Raw genomic sequence first — 16,153 nt, 5'->3', positions numbered from 1 at the left:
TTAGGGATTGGGAAACTCCTTTACAAGTGATATTCCCTTAACTTAACCCTTAAATCCTCACCTCCTTCTCCAATAAAGTTGTGTACCTTGCTTGAAGAGCAAGCATGCTCCATTCTTAACCTCCTTCTAGGGAAAGGATCATTATGGTCAATTCACATTCATTTGTTGATTCATCGTTCACAAGTGACTTTCTATATACCAGGTCTCATCCCATCGGTGAAATTCCGTAAAGAGTAGGGAGTCTTAGCTGAGGTGACAATGGGCTAAGTCTCCACTGTTTCCCTTGATCTAGCAATTGTCCCTTTAGGAGTCCCTTTTAGGTCCCCTGCCAGTTTAAGAAGTAACATAACCCACATGATGTTTATTAGATATGGTTCATATTTTTTAAAATCATTATAGATGGATGGAGAAGATAATCAAAATCCATAAGAAAAATTTCCTGGAGGTCACCAATCTCGATAGAATATGACATCAATACTTTGATTAATATTAATAAGAAATACAAATATAGATGGCATTATAACACAAGCAAGGACCCAAATTCACCCCATATTTCCCAAAATATTTCTTTGATATCCTATAGTAAGGTTTACAAAAGTACGAGGGAACACAGAAAATATACTACTAGAAGTCTAGACAATGAAGGAGATAAGGATCCTCTAAACAAAAATGTTTGGAAATCACATATAATTTCTGAAAGTTCAAAAAGAAAGAGGGATATCGCTGAAAACAAAAGTCAAGAAATTCATGAATGTGAAATTAGTTTTAAAAAATGGATATTGATATTGATTTTGGAATGCTTAATTGGGTAGAGAAATAATTGGTTAAGACCTAGACAATAGCTGAAATTTTGTTTATATTGAGCCAATAGTTTTTGAAAAGGAAAATTGTTACACTACATTGTGTTGGAGATTCTCTTAAATAAATTATACATGAACACGAAAATGAAAATATTGTTCTGAATAAGAGAGTGAAAGAATTAGAAGAAGCATTATTTCCTAAGCCATTGTTTGGAAATCCCATATCAGTTGTTAAACCAACTGAAGTTTCTAAAGGCACACCTAAATCAGTTTCAACATTAAAAGGAGATTGAAGTTTATTGACAACTATCAGATTGGAGACATAATTAATAGAGAATTTTTTTAATCCTTGAAGGCTAGGAATTGGCTACTAGTTACAATATTATTTCTGCAGGAATTCTATCTCTTAAGGATTATCTTTAACAAGGTTTAGAAAATGATGAATACTTCTTCAAATAAGCTATCAATATTTCTACTGGAAGAGTTACAAGCATGAATGATGCCTTTATAAGGGAACACAATTTTCCATCAAAATCTCAAATAAAATAAATAGATGCTTGTTGGTCAATAATAATCAAATGTTTAAGAGAAATGAATGAAGAATGTGACACCATTAAATCCAAAAGAAGTGATTCAATTTTTAAGCTTTTTGATATATCTAAAGAATTGGAGGGACTCCATTTAGTAATGGATAATACACTTCTCACTAAATACTAAATTCAAGAGAAATCAAATGCTCTCAATATCTCAAGGGATAATAAGGTCAAGGACCTAATTTATTTCTCTCAAGAAGAAGTTGACAAGTGGTTAATCCAATTTTTCAACAAAAATGAAGATCAAGCATATACAATCCATCAATTAGGTTTTGAATTGAAGGATGTTGAAGATAGGTTTTTTTAACTCGAGATCAAGAAAAAATTAACAATTGCACGACTGAGAGATTACATTAAAAAATGGTTAAAGAATTATTTGGTCAAAGTATCCAAACCCAAGTCCCAAAAAGTAGTTACAACAATTGAGCCACCTCCAACTTAGCATAATATAAAAGAAAACTTTAACAAACAAATTAAAAAGAGATAGTTCTAGCATAGTAAGTAGAGTAATTATTTCAATAAGCCTTAATATTTTCCATTTCTTCTTAGTTAGCAATCATCCAACATTTCCTTTTCAAAGTCCTAAACATAAAAGGTTGATTCCTAATTGATTTCCTCTTTCTTCTTCTTCTTTTTTCTTTGGGTTTATATATGGTCCATGGATGTCCCATCCAAATTCATAAGGATGAACACATTTCTTATTTTCTAGATATTATAGAACTTTATTTAAAACCTTTGTATTTTAACAAAAAAATCTTCCAAAGAACTATTTGGGGCATATAGTTAGTGTCTATATCTAGTGTTACCTTAAGACTATGAGTTTAAATCATGAAATTGCAAGTGTGTCTCTTCAATTCCTTTATGATTTAGATGAAATATCATGTGAAGTTCTCTACATATGTGGTCCTTTTAATTTAAGTATTACCCAATGATATATTTTATTTTACTTCATGCTATGTTGGAAATGTTGTGTTGTGAGATTCCTTATTTTATTCTTTTGAGTCTTTTATAATAGTAATCTCTATGAATGTTATTGTGAATATTTATTTTGAGCGCCCTTGGTCCTATATCGGGCATGTATTTATCTTTGTATTTATTGTGTCATATTAAAAAAGGTACCTCTCTAAAAACACAAAACCAATATCCCTTACAATGTTATCTCGAAGGCTTTGAACAATCCTAGAGACAAACAAAGAGCAAAGTCCAATGGTAGCCAACGAGAATTTCTCCTAAGTATTAAGTTTTCACTTCTCTCAAGCCCATAAGAATTTTTTCTAAGTTCTAAGCATGCATTCTCTTTAATCTCGGTGGACATTTTCTTAAAGAATGGGCATGCATTTTGTGCCTTGGATGTGAAGTTTTGTGCCTTGATCTTGCAATTTTTTTCCTATGAACCTACATTGGTATAAGCCCACTGACATACATTTAGTATGCTATGAGTGCATATTCTAGGCATGGTAATCCTAGTGGTTATTTTATTAAGGGTTGGGCATGCGTTTCCACCATGCCTTTGGCATGATTTTTTGTGCCTAGGGGAACGCAATGGTGGAATCCTTGTGGCATGCATTTAGTATTTTAGGCATGCATATTGCAAGAATGGCCATAATATCCTAAATTATGTTTTCAAGCAATTCCATTTCAAATCTTTCATAAGCTAAACATACTAGGTCAACCACATAGGGTTTTGTAGGTAACTACACACACTAACAAATTAACAAATGGAATTGAATTCCGACTAGTGTAAACATGCATGAATGTGTATTGTATTGTAATTATTTTATACCTTCCTTTTTAAATAATTTTCTATAATTTTTTTATTTTATTTTTTGTATTTCAACATTTTTGAGGCTACATCATGGTCATGTCCAAGAATAACACTCGAAGAGGGTGGGGAATTGAATCGGTAACTTAACATCTAAGAGTGCCTTAACAATGCACCTGATCATTGTTTATCTAAAATGTCATGGACTCTCTAAAAGAATTATTATAAATGAGGATAATTATAAAATAGGAATTTGTCACTTGCCAAACCCTTGGATATCGGGTTTTCCTTTATGTCATCCCCTTTTTGCAATTACCCTTACCATGGGGATGTTTCCAAAAGGTGCTTCCCCCACTTATACCTAGATCACACATTACCTTCACATAAATTCATTCCATTACATGGATTAAAAAAATTTAATTGATAAAATTTTGATGATACAACCCTTCAATTATTAACAAGACAAAGTGGGCATCCAACCAAAATGTGCCACCTAACCTTGCACAGATTTAAGTGAGTCACCTCACTAGCAATTTAGAATGTGGTGCATCTCTCTTCATGTGTGCAAATAAGCATATTCGCGAGCCCATATGTTTTCATGACTCTACCTACACACTTCAATACTTAGTGATTTTTTCAAATGTGGAGGTACTCTAGTGTGGAGTTAAGTCATATTGAAAATTTCTCCACATTTTCACATTTTTATTATTAGCTAAAATGCACCTCACACTTATGCAACATGCAAAATGAACTTATAGTTCACTTTCATCTTTCCCAATGATATGTTTCACTTTAATTCATGCTATTATAGAAATGTTGTGCTATGATATTCCTTATTGTATTCTCTTGAGTCTTCTATGAAAAGTAATCTCTATGAATGTTATTATGAATATTTATTTTGAGCAACCCTGGTCCCACCCGTCCTATCTTAGGCATTTAGTATACTAAGCATGCATGGTAATTACATTGGGAATTTTCTTAAGGGATGGGCATGCATTTGGTGTGCATTTTGTGCCTTAGGCATGCATTGGTGGAAGCCTCGTGGTGTGCATATCTTGTGCATTCTTATAAGAGGTTGAGAGAGTTTTATAAGGGCACAATTTTGTGCATAGAAATCATAAGTGAAAAAATTTATGGTTGGAAATACCTTGAAGAGATAAGTCCAATGGTGTGCCTAGTTTTGGGTCTTGAAATGAAGTGTGAAATTGAAAAAAAAATTGACCCTTTTCATTTTCCTTAAGTGCACCTAGGTAACTAGGGTGGATTTGTTATATTATTTCCAGAGCATCGTAACCATGGATTTTATTGTACAACATTTTTGATAATTAACATCTACTTTTTGGAATTTTGATGGATAGGTCTATGTAAAAAATGTCCTCAATGCATCACCACTTTGATACCCACCTCCAACATACCTTTCCCACACACAATCACCATTTTGATAGATAATATATAATAGTGCATCATAAAATGGGCTTTGGCCATTTTTTTACATCAAAATTTTGCCACCATATGCTTTGAACTTGTGATGAATTCTTAGTAGATTGAACCTCTATATAAATTCCACAGGGAGGTCAAAAACATCATTTTTTTAATCATCCATCACAATTGGGACAATTTTTTTTGAAATCGTTTTAGGGGATTAAGTCTCCCCCAGTTACAATGTGGTATTGTTTGCTTGTATAACATACAACACATTGTCACAACTACGATGAGTTATTGTGATGAATATTTAGCAGAATAAGTTTCTTGCACCTAGCACATGGCAATATTTGTTCATCGAACTTACAACTTGATGTCATAATGAAGACAAACTATTGTGAAAAAAGTTTAGCAGAGTAAACCCACCTACATCTTCCACGTGACAATATTTTACATTAGACACATGATGATTGAATTTGTGCATCTTAGGTTTGATGAAATTATATCGACAAATTGAGCTAATTCACTTCATCAAAATGTCGTTGCACAAATGTTGAACCAATATCTATAAAATGTCAAAAATTATGCCAAATGTTCTAGTGTATTATTTAGGCCACCCACACACACACACAAAGGATCCCATCATATATATATAATTGCGTGGATATAATTTATTGTTCTATAAACAATAATATTTCATATATTAATTTAATGTTTAATTCAATCATAATGTTATATATTTTTATTTTTAAAAACCCTTTCACTAAAAGTAATACTAATAATTTAATGTAAAAAATACCAAATATTACAAAAACATGTTTAAATATCACATTTTAAAACATGTGTTGTCGCAAGAAAACCTCATTTTTTGGAAAATTTCACAAACACAATCTTCACCCACTGATCTGATAGTCACCCTATGAGTGACCTCAGTGAAGATTTATTAAACAAAAAGGTATTACAGACCCATGTGCTGGTGGGTGTTCTGTGTTATTGAAACAACGGATTGATCAGATTGCCAATACACAAAAAATAAATGGAAAGACAACAGAGAAACATAGTAAGCAACACAAAGACATAAACAATTTTTAATAAGGAGTTCACCCTATCCTCCAGGGCTACGTCTCCGGTCCAGCTTCAGTGGTGGCCTTGTTTTATTATGTCTTTGAGCAGAGAAATTACAATACAGGGACTCAATATGAGTTCTCCTGAAGCAGATTTTGCTTGGCAGGGTGGTTCTTGGATTCCCCAAGCCACTTGGAGTACACAGACTCTTGTTCTTCCTACCAGCTCTGTGACCCTTGGTCTACAGTGGAAAGAGCCAACTGTGATGCTCAATCCGGACAGATTCCTCTATGGGAAGGCTTGATTCTTCAAGCTCTTTGGTGCTCGGTGCTACCTATGGTCAGCTCGGCCCTCTGTCTCCTCTGCTTGGCTTTACTGCTCTCTGTGCTTAGTCCTCCTCTCAGGGTTCACTGTTCACTGTCTCTCTTGGTCGCTTGGACTCTTCAATCTGAATCTCTCTTCTGATCTTCGTTCACTGTCTCTGTTCATGGCTTTAGCCATTCGACCTCCATGCCTGTTCATTTCCTCTCCCGCCTGCGTCAATTCGCCTGTCACCTGCGTGCTTGGAATTCCATGTTCGGCGTCAGCATGAACGCTTGAGAAGTAGCCATGTGTCCTCATCAGAACTGCGCCAGCCTACTCGTCGATTCGTTGCTTTCTCCACTATGGCGGTCAACGGATTCCAAATCCTCTTAAATCGCGGCTTAATCCCTTGTCAATTCCGCTTTGTCTATCGGGCGTAATCTCAGCCGTCCGATCTGGGCTCCTCTAGATCCAACGTCATTCGCACATCGAGCGTGGTTGACTTGCTCGACTGATAACGCGCGATCATGGCGGTTTTTCTCTCACCTCCGCTGCCACGCGTCGATCGCTGAGTGTGATCGCTTCGCTTTCTCCAAAACCGCTTACCGTTCAAGGGCACCCCGATCAAACCGTCGGTTTCCAGGTTGTGGGTCCCACCTTCGTACGATGGCGCTTTACGTTTCTCCGCCCACGGTCCTCTGGCTCCCAACGTGACTGAGTGCTTAAGCTCTACCATTTATCAACTCCTTTTCATGATCCGGGGCTCCCAGGGGCTGTTTTGACCTCCTGCGCAGTCTCCATGGGCCTCGGTCAGCGCGCTTTGACCGAGGTCCTTGTCGTTCCGCGCCGGCTGCCATGGCCACTGGTTCAGGGTATTTTTTATTGCTGTTTTGGATTCTTCAAGGATTTGTTCGACTTGATTTAGTCACGGTTATATGACAGTCGTTTATGGATCCGATTCGTATCACAACCTCCCAACTGAAAAGCTTTTGGACCACCAAATTAGTTTTCTTCAAGCATCGACTAAGTGAGGAAACTGTTGTCTCACTTGTCCAATCTCAATCCACTTCGCACTACTCGGCTTCGAACCTTTAAGCCCAATTCTGAGGTATTCCATCTGTCCACTGCGCTTCGTCCTTACCTTCCTGTCCAGCACTGTATCTTCCTGCAACTCATTAATATATTCAGGTAGCAAGTCATCAACAGAAGGCAATTGACTTTGCTCTTCAGGGTCCTCAATCATTGAAGGTTCAAACAACCTCAAGCAATCTGCGTTCATGAATGAGTAGATGTGCATGTAACCTGGCAGATCAAGGCGAAAAGCATTCTCACCAATCTTCTCAAGTATCCTGAAGGGTCCATACCTGATAGGTTTTAGCTTCTTACCTTCACCTTGCATCCTGTCCTTGCTGATATACAGCCAGACTTGGTCTCCAACTTGAAAACTATGCTCCATCCGATGCTTATCATGCCTAGCCTTGTACTTGGCCTGGCTCTTTTCCAACTATTCTTGTACTGCCTGGTGGATCTCCTAGATCTGTTCAATGAACCTAGTTGCTTTGTCCACATCACTGTGTCCATCAACCATGGTATCTTTACCAAAGACAAAATCCAAGGGAGACCTTGGTATGTAACCAAAGCAGGTCTCAAAAGGAGATCTTTGGGTAGAAGAGTTTTTGGCTCTATTGTAAGCATGTTGCACATAGCACAAGTGCTCATCCCAAAGCTTAGGATGTTTGCTGCAATATCCTCTCAGTAACTGGATCACTGTCCTGTTAACTACTTCTGTCTAGCCATCTGTTTGTGGATGAAAAGCTATGCTTTTCTTTAATTTGGTGTCCATTAGTTCCCACAGACTGGACCAAAACTTTCCCACAAATCAGGTGTCTCGATCAGATATAATAGAAGTGGGTAATCCAAAATGAACCCATACATGTTCAAAGAATAATTTTGCAGTTTGTTCAGTTGTAATATGTTTACTACAGGGTATCAAAATACACATTTTTCTGAACCTATCCACAACAACATATAGATAATCATGACCTTTCCTAGATTTAGGCAGTCCTCCAAAAAAATCCATGGAAATGCTCTCCCAAGGGTGAGAAGGAACTAGCAATGGAGTGTACAAGCCTAGTTTTCTGTTGTTGGCCTTGCTTTGAGCACACATAGCACACCCCTTTACATATCTAGAAATTGTCTCACTCATTTTTGGCCAATAACAGAATCTTTTCAGCTGTGCAACTGTTTTACTTACCCCAAAGTGACCTGATATCAGAGAAGTGTGTGCTTCCCTAATTATCTTTGCTCTCTCAGTTTGTGGAATGCAGAGTTTCCCACAATGATATAAGAGTCGGTCCTTCACATGATAGTCCAATTCTTCTACTCTTTTGCCTTGATTCAAAGTTGCATATACATCTTTAAAGTCCATATCTTGAGCATACTGTTCTATGTAGCTTTCATGTAGCACATAATTATGCTTAAGTATGGTAGATGCATTTATAATGTGTCTAGATAACATGTCTGCAACCTTGTTATGTATGCCCTTTTTATATCGATGACTAAATGAAATTGTTGTAGAAAACCCATCCATCTGTAATGTCTTGATTGTTGCAACTTAGTTTGGGAGTGTAGATATTGAAGTGGCTAATGATCAGTATGTATTACTGTTTCTTTGCCCATTAAATAATGTTTCCACTTTTTCACACTCTGAACTAATGCATACAATTCTTTATCATAGCTAGGATAGTTAACTACTGCAGGATTAAAAGTCTCAGAATGATAACATATGGGTTTACCGTGTTGTGTCAACACTGCTCCCATAGCATAGTCACTGGCATCAGTTTGGATCTCAAATGGTCTTTGTAGATCTGGCAGTGCTAGTACAGGTGTTGTACTAATTTTTTATTTCAAGGTGTCGAAGGCTTTTTGCTGTTTGCCTCCCCACTGAAACACCTTGTTCAATCCTGTCAAAGCATGTAAGGGAGCTGCAATTGAGGAGAAATTTGAAATGAACTTCCTCCAATACTGTGCTGCTCCTAAGAAGCTTCTCACTTCTGTAGCAAACTTGGGTTTAGGCCAGTTTACAATGACTGCCACTTTAGAGGGATCTATTTTCAATTCACCTCCCCCTACTATGTGACCCAAATAATTTAGAGAGATTTTGCCAAATTCACATTTGGAGAGTTTAACATAAATTTTTTCTCTTTTCAAAACATCTAATGTCTGCTTAACATGATTTAAATGTTCTTCCCACGTTTTACTAAAAATCAGAATGTCATCCAAATACATAATAACAAAATCATCAAGAAAAATTCTGAGTACATCATTCATTAATCTCATGAAAGTAGCAGGGGCATTGGTCAAGCCAAAAGGCATAACCAGCCATTCATACAATCCCTGCTTTGTTTTGAAAGTAGTCTTCCATGCATCTTGCTCTGCAACTCTGACCTGATGGTATCCACCGTGCAAATCTAGCTTGGTGAAATAAACAGCTTCCTTCAGTTGATATAAAAGATCATCTATGCAAGGAAGGGGATAACGATTTTTTATCGTTATTTTATTCAGTGCTCGATAGTCAATGCACATTCTCCACGAGCCATCTTTCTTTCTCACCAAAACGATTGGTGACCCACATGGTGATGTGCTAGGCCTGATGAACCCTTTCTCGAGCAACTCCTGCACCTGCTTCTTGATTTCAACATTCTCTAAAGTAGATAACCTGTACATCCCAATGTTAGGCAAAGGAACATCTTGCTGCAAAATAATATCATGTTCTATTCCCTTTTTGGGTGGCAAACCTTGAGGTTCTTGAAACAAGACATCATACTCTGAAACAATCTTTTCTATATCAGCTTGCTGATCAAAATTACAGCCCTCAAATACATTGGTTTTATCAGTTTTCTTTTCCTTTACAACCATTAGTAAGAACTGTTTGCATGAATTTATCATTCTTTTCATCTGTCCTGAGTTTATGAGAGTATAATTATTCTTGAGCTTATGAGCTCTTACAAAGTATTCGATTCCATCTTTAACAAGTAGATACTTATTCTTGGCTCTATAGAAAATAGCCTTTCTATCATACAAGTAAGGACTTCCTAAAACAATTCCACATATATCCAAAGGAATTACATCTAACTCAACCTCATCTACAAATGTTGACCCAAAAGAAAACTTGAGTTTGCACTGTCTAGTCACTTTTAGTTGTGCTTTATCATTCAACCATCCTAATGGGTATGGCTTCTGATGAGGTGTAGTTGCTAATCCCAATTTCTCTATAATTTCTTCAGAAATCAAATTTACTTGTGAGTCACTATCAAACAAAGTATCAATCTTTTGATATTTGGAAATAACTCGAATATGGAAAAGCTCACGCCTTTTTCTCTCATGTTCTTCATCAATAACAGATTGAGTAGAATTACTAGTAGATGCTTCAAAATTCTTACCTTTTATACCTGTGGCTGCTATGATTGTTTCATCTCCTGAGTCTGACCCCAAATCCTTCTGAATAGCTGCAGCAGTCGTCTTCTTCTTGCCCTCGGACTTCTTAGGTCTTAGCTTTGGATGCAGAATCCAACAGTGCTCATCATCATGCCCCTCCTTTTTACAATGGGTGCATGAAGCTTTGCCTTTCTGTGCAGTGTTAACCTTCCTTGCTTTCCACTTCTGCTTTCTTTTCTCCTTTCTTTTTCTTACAGTGGGTTGGGATGGTCCCCCAACTTCTGGATTTCCATTCTTTCCTCTAGCTTCTAGATGAGTAGCTTGTACAGATACCTCATCTATACTAGTGGGATTAAACATGAGGATAGTGTGCCTCATGTAGCTGTGTAGACCACCATTTTACTTCAAAAGAGTTTCTGGTGAGTCTAATGAAATACCCAACATCAATTCTCTCTTTCGGAACTCTTGAGTATACCCTTGTACACTTTGCCCTTTCAACTGCCGAAGAGTTTGCCAACTCATCATGGCTTGTTGCATGTAGGCCAATGGATAGAACTGTTTTTTGATGGCAGAAACAAAGTCACTCCAGACAGATATGGTCTTACCATGCTTCCTCATATCAGCTTGGGTTCTGCTTTCCCACCATACCAAGGCAGTGCCCCCTAGGCGAAGGCTTGCCAGCTGAATCTTGCTCTTGTCTGAGTCTATATTTTGTACTCTGCAATACACATCAATTTGTCTTATCCAGTTGTCCAACTTTTTAGCATTTAATTCTCCATCATATATAGGCAAATCAAATTTAACATCTAACTTAATCAAAGATGCTTTCTTATTATGCACAGGGCTACTAGGAGGTGTAGGGAAGCTTTCTTCTTTTCCCTTTCCTTTGGAATGGTCATGAGAATGAGATTCATATTCTTCTTTATCTTGCTTAGAGCCTGATGAATCTTCACCCTTATGCTTTCTAAAGTCCCTATACATTTCTTCTACCATGGACTTTATAGCTAGGAAACTTTCTAGGAATTCAGAGTCTAGCCCTACAGAACCTTCTTCGGACATTGTCTTTCGAGAATAGACTCTCCCAATTTTAGGATTAGTTTCCACAAATTCTCCTTCTCCTAATTTGAGCTTTGATCTAGTGATCATTCACAGCTAAACCAACACAAGCTTGTCTAACCTTACAACCTAGAGCTCTGATACCACTTGATCTGATAATCACCCTATGAGTGACCTCAGTGAAGATTTATTAAACAAAAAGGTATTACAGACCCATGTGCTGGTGGGTGTTCTGTGTTATTGAAACAACAGATCGATCAGATTGCCAATACACAGAAAATAAATGGAAAGACAGTAGAGAAACACAGTAAGCAACACAAAGACACAAACAAATTTTAATAAGGAGTTCACCCTATCCTCCAGGGCTACGTCTCCGGTCCAGCTTCAGTGGTGGCCTTGTTTTATTATGTCTTTGAGCAGAGAAATTACAATACAGGGACTCAATATGAGTTCTCCTGAAGCAGATTTTTGCTTGGCAGGGTGGTTCTTGGATTCCCCAAGCCACTTGGAGTACACAGACTCTTGTTCTTCCTACCAGCTCTGTGACCCTCAATCTACAGTGGAAAGAGCCAACTGTGATGCTCAATCTAGACATATTCCTCTATGGGAAGGCTTGATTCTTCAAGCTCTTTGGTGCTTGGTCCTGCCTATGGTCAGCTCGGCCCTCTGTCTCCTCTGCTTGGCTTTATTGCTCTTTGTGCTTAGTCCTCCTCTCAGGGTTCACTGTCTCTCTTGGTCTCTTGGACTCTTCGATCTGAATCTCTCTTCTGATCTTCGTTCACTGTCTATGTTCATGGCTTTAGCCATTCGACTTCCATGCCTGTTGATTTCCTCTCTCGCCTGTGTCGATTCGCCTGTCGCCTGCGTGCTTGGAATTCCCTGTTCAGCATCAGCATGAACGCTCGAGAAGTAGCCACGTGTCCTTATCGGAACTGCGCCAGCCCACTCGTCGATTCATTGCTTTCTCCATCGTGGCGGTCAATGGATTCCAAATCCTCTTAAATCACGGCTTAATCCCCTGTCAATTCCGCTCTGTCTATCGGGCGCAATCTCAGCCGTCTGATCTAGGCTCCTCCAAGTCCAACATCATTCGCACATCGAGCACGGTTGACTTGCTCGACCGATAACGCGCGATCACGACGGTTTTTCTCTCACCTCCGCTGCCACGCGTCAATCGTTGAGTGTGATCGCTCCGCTTTCTCCAAAACCACTTACCATTCAAGGGCGCCCCGATCAAACCGCCAGTTTCCAGGTTGTGGGTCCCACCTTCGTATGATGGTGCTTTATGTTTCTCCGCCCACGGTCCTCTGGCTCCCATCATGACCGAGTGCTTAAGCTCTACCATTTCAGCCTTGTTTGCCCAGCGATGTGCATTAGCACTAATGCGCATCGAAAATCAGCTCCTTTTCCCGATCCGGGGCTCCCGAGGGCTATTTTGACCTCCTGCGCAGTCTCCATGGGCCTCGGTCAGCGCGCTTTGACCGAGGTCCTCGTCGTTCCGCACTGGCTGCCATGGCCACTGGTTCAGGGTGCTTTCGATTGTTGTTTTGGATTCTTCAAGGATTTGTTCGACTTGATTTAGTCACGGTTCTATGACAGTCGTTTATGGATCCGATTCGGATCACCCACACCATATATATTCTCTAAAAATTACAAGTTATACCATATACACCCAAAAACTAAAAATCATATAACAAAGTTACCAACTTAACGAGAACTGTGACCTCAAAACAAAAATTGTAACTCAAAAAAACCCATATTTGTTCGTAAGAAATGTGAAAAACACTTCCAATTTGAAAAGTAGTAATGCTACATCATATAATTTTTTAAGGGTTAAAAGTTCAACATTTTTCGACTATGACATTAGAAACCAAATATCTTGACTATGAAAACCTCAAAATTCTAAAATTTTCAATCATGGAATCAAAGACCAACGTCATGACTACACAAATATTTTAAAATCCAACATGTTTTAGCCATAGCATTAAAACCAAATATCATTAGTACATAAAACCTTAAAATTCCAATATTTTCAACCATGGAATTAATAAAAAAAAAATGTCACTACAAAAAAGCCTTCAAAATTAGCACCTAAACGAAAGAATCATTCTACCAATAGATTTTTTGTTCTCCTTTAATGTTGAAATTATAGCTCATATAAAATCTTATCCCTAGAGAATTTGACTTATGACAACTAAAAATTAAAAATCAACCATCAAATTCAAACACTCTTTTTTCAATTTGGGCATTGGAATTGCAATATTTTTTAACTATGGTCTAGAAAATCATAATAATGGATAATTGCATAACAATATTGTCATATAGTTTAATAATTCAACATCAGTTCCATTTTTTTTCTAACTTTTGATCAAATCTCAATACTAATTGCATTTATTGAAACACAAATTATTTCTCAAATTATTTTTGCATTGTCGATATTCAAAATAAATGATCTCTCATAATTAAAGCATATAGTCCAACGAAAATATAACCAACTCATAACTACATGTAAGGTCATGTGCAAGTTAAAAAAATTCTTTTAAATTACCATGCAAACATTATATTAATCAATATTACATCAAACATTTATAAAATTATTCATATTTTGACACACAATCAAAATCCACACCATATTCATATGAATGACTAGATGAACATGTAGATGACCCATATTCTTCTATATCGTCTACTAGTGGCCCATTCGAGTCTACATATATGCCCAACATTGCACATGTAAAGCCTTCTACATCTATGACATGGTTTAATAGACTCCCATCTTGCCACTATTTCTTGTGGTAGTAACATCTTGATAAGGTTTGTGGTCTTGGAGCAAAGAGTTCCTTTCTTTGTCAAATTGATGACATAATCATGTATGTTAGCATCCTCTATTTTTAAGAAGTTATTGTAGCCCAATCTGACCCTCCTTAAATTAGGCTATCTCTGCAAATTATTTTTGACTCGGACCCTCATTCTATAATTTTTATCGTTATTTTGTCTCTTAAAACCCATCTTTGCCATGCTAATTTACCCCTTACAATTAATCTCTTCCTAAATATTTTAAAGTCTTTCATCATAATCACACTCCCTCAAATCGATACTTTAGTCTTTTATTATATCAATGTTACAAAGTGGGTCTTCATTTATATATGGATTTGATTATTCTAAGGTTCTAACACTTAGCCCCATTAACTTCATTCTTAAAATATTCTATAATGCTCTATTTTTACCATGGCCCCCTTCAAATTTATGGAAAACATCAAATTCTATAGTGTTATTATTATTTTATTCGTGATATATACATACGCTAACATTTGATGAATCCATGAAATCATTCAACAAAATGGCAATGGAGATGACCTTAATTTTTACGTTGAGTAAAACTACATGATCATAAAATGGGAGTCAATGTAAAACGGAGATATAAGTTGGATTAATAACTTCATTAAAATTTAAACACCAACATATTTAAAAGGTTGGTTATGTAATGAGAAAGTTATATTTCTGAAGTGGATAAAAGAAAGTTATTAACTATTTTGAATGGGAGCTTTGAGGCAGGTGGTTGGCATTGTTATTCTGAAGGATGATGTTTTAATTTGATGTAGAATCATACAATGATCCTAGCTTTCTCATCTTAATGGTGTGAGAATTATTGTGTTTGTTTGCTCTTGTGATGAGTTTTTATTTTTTATTTCATTTATTTATTTATATGAAATTTGATATCAATGAAATCTTTGTGACATTGAGAAATTTAACCACTTTGAGTTTCATTGTTTTAACATCTACTTAGATGTATTCTTTAATACACACTATTTGGAAGAAAATATTGGATACTCATTCATTTACTTTGTTTATATTGAATCATATTTGCATACACATTATCATATGATTCATTGAATGCATTAAATCAATGTATTAAATATCAAACTAACTTTTTCATTTCTTGTATTGTATTTTCTTTATTTTTGTTTTATTTTTCATTGTGTTAATATCCAATTAGAATTATTCTTGAATACATGTATTTGGAAGAAAATATTGGATACATATTCATTTAATATGTTTATATTGGATCATATTTCTGTTGAAAATGGCAACAAGAAATGCTAAAAATAGAAGTGCTAAAAATAGCAATGCTATAAATAGCAGTTCGGGTACTAGTGCTGGATTGAGAAACAGGGAATGAAAAATGGAAGTGCTAAAAATAGAATGATAGCAATGCTATAAATAACAGTTCGGGTACCAGTGCTGGATTGAGCAACAGGGAATGAGAAATGGAAGTGCTAAAAATAGCATTCTATTTTTAGCAGTTCGGGATGGATTCCTATTTTTAGTCAGTCCCTGGACTAAAATTGAGAAGTAAAATTCGAATTTGAACTTAACAGCTGTTTGAAAATAAATTAATTAATTCACCATGAGTTAATTAATTGTGAAAAATCAAACATGAAGTCTATGTGAGGACATGCAACAGTTTCTCCATTAATTGAGGAATTTATCCATCAGTTAAAGAGATAAGGATGAGTTGTAATTATGAGTTGTAATTAGTTGGCTTAGTTAACTGAGTCAAGTCCAGTTAGATTAATTCAACTAGTTTGTTGAATTAATTGTGAGTTCAGTTAGTTAATGCTTGCATGCATGTAATCACTGCTCTCCAAATAACTGAATATTCTCTCATAAATAACTCATACATGTCAGTTCAGTCAGAGACCCAGTTGAGATAA

This window comes from Pinus tabuliformis, chromosome 9, assembly GCF_031772625.1.
Source record: "Pinus tabuliformis cultivar Carrire ecotype Pingquan chromosome 9, CPIR1, whole genome shotgun sequence".
Taxonomy (NCBI): Eukaryota; Viridiplantae; Streptophyta; class Pinopsida; order Pinales; family Pinaceae; genus Pinus; species Pinus tabuliformis.
This window is presented reverse-complemented; position numbering follows the sequence as displayed.